This window comes from Lathyrus oleraceus, chromosome 7 (assembly GCF_024323335.1).
Source record: "Lathyrus oleraceus cultivar Zhongwan6 chromosome 7, CAAS_Psat_ZW6_1.0, whole genome shotgun sequence".
NCBI lineage: Eukaryota > Viridiplantae > Streptophyta > Magnoliopsida > Fabales > Fabaceae > Lathyrus > Lathyrus oleraceus.
This window is the reverse complement of record NC_066585.1, coordinates 464,575,501-464,577,033: the sequence shown is the minus strand read 5'-3', so window position 1 is coordinate 464,577,033 and position 1,533 is coordinate 464,575,501. Positions and strand designations below refer to the sequence as shown.

The 1,533-nt window shown below is 41.6% G+C and overlaps 1 non-coding gene across 1 annotated transcript; it reads right to left on the bottom strand.

The window, feature by feature from the left end:
• Window positions 1-302: 302 nt before the first annotated feature.
• LOC127108621 (small nucleolar RNA R71) lies at window positions 303-409 on the bottom strand. Its single transcript, XR_007796147.1, has one exon. It is a non-coding gene; the product is annotated as a small nucleolar RNA R71 (small nucleolar RNA).
• Between the last annotated feature and the right edge of the window lie 1,124 nt (window positions 410-1,533).

The following is a 1,533-nucleotide window of genomic DNA, read 5'->3' as shown; positions in this document are numbered from 1 at the left end:
CCGCAATCGAAGCAAACAACTTCGAACTTAAACCTTCACTGTTGCAGGCAGTGCAACAGAACCAATTCTCTGGAAATCCTACCGAGGATCCAAACCTTCATTTATCCGTATTTGTCCAATACGCTGATACTGTTAAAGCTAACGGTGTCACTTCAGAGGCAATTCGACTTCGTCTTTTTCCTTTCTCGTTAAGAGATAGCGCTAGAAGATGGCTCCAGTCTCTTCCTTCCAACTCAGTCACCACATGGAACGAGTTAAAGAAAGTCTTTCTTGCCCGATATTTTCCGCCGAGCAAAACAGCTATGTTAAGAGCCCAGATAAATGGATTTAAACAGAAAGATAACGAGTCTCTTTTCGAAGCATGGGAAAGATACAAAGACATGATGAGACTTTGTCCACACCATGGTTTAGAGGACTGGTTAGTAATTCATACCTTCTATAATGGTCTCTTGTACAACACGAGGTTAACAATAGACGCCACCGCAGGTGGTGCACTAATGAACAAACCTTATGCTGATGCTTACCAACTTATCGAAAGCATGGCTCAAAACCACTATCAGTGGGGAAGCGAACAAACAATGGTAGAAAAACCTCAAACGAAAATTGGCATGTACGAGATAAGTAACCTTGATCATGTTAACGCAAAATTGGATGCTCTGGTCCAGAAAATTGAAAGTTTAAATGTATCACCTCCAGCCACCGTGGTTGCCATAACTCAGAATTGCGAAGTTTGTGGAATCCAAGGTCACACTCCTGCAGATTGTCAACTCCTAACAGGAATCCAAGCGGAGCAAGTAAACTATGCTCAAGGAAGCCCCTACTCGCATACCTATAACTCAAATTGGAAGAATCATCCAAATTTTTCATATAAGAGTAATAATGCTTTATACGCACCTGGACAATCTCCGAATCAAGCCCCAACTATACCTCCGGGATATCAAAAGCCAATCCCATCTACACCTAACAATAACGCCCCTAGGAAATCCAACTTGGAAATCATGATGGAAAACTTTATAGCTTCTCAACAGCAAACCAATAAAGATTTCTTAAACCAGAATGTACACACTGGCGAACAAATTAAACAACTAGCAAGTAAAGTAAATGCCCTGGCTACCCATAACAAAATGCTGGAAACACAAATATCACAAGTAGCTCAACAACAAGCGCCTACTGCTGCCCCAACTGGTACGTTTCCTGGACAACCCCAACCTAACCCAAGAAGCCACGCTCACGCAGTCATACTAAGAAGTGGAACGGAAGTGGAAGGACCGTCTGACCCAAGGATAGAAAACCAAAACTCTAAAAAGTCAACTGAGGAAGAAAATAAACCTAAGGAAAAGGAAGAGAGTAATAAGGAAACCGTAGAAAAGAAGGAACCTTATGTACCTCCACCACCTTATAAACCACCTATCCCTTACCCTCAAAGGCTTATTAAAACCAAAGATGCGGGCCAATTTAAAAAATTTGTTGACCTACTAAAACAATTAAACGTCACAATTCCGTTTACAGAAGCTATTACGCAGATGCCCTCAT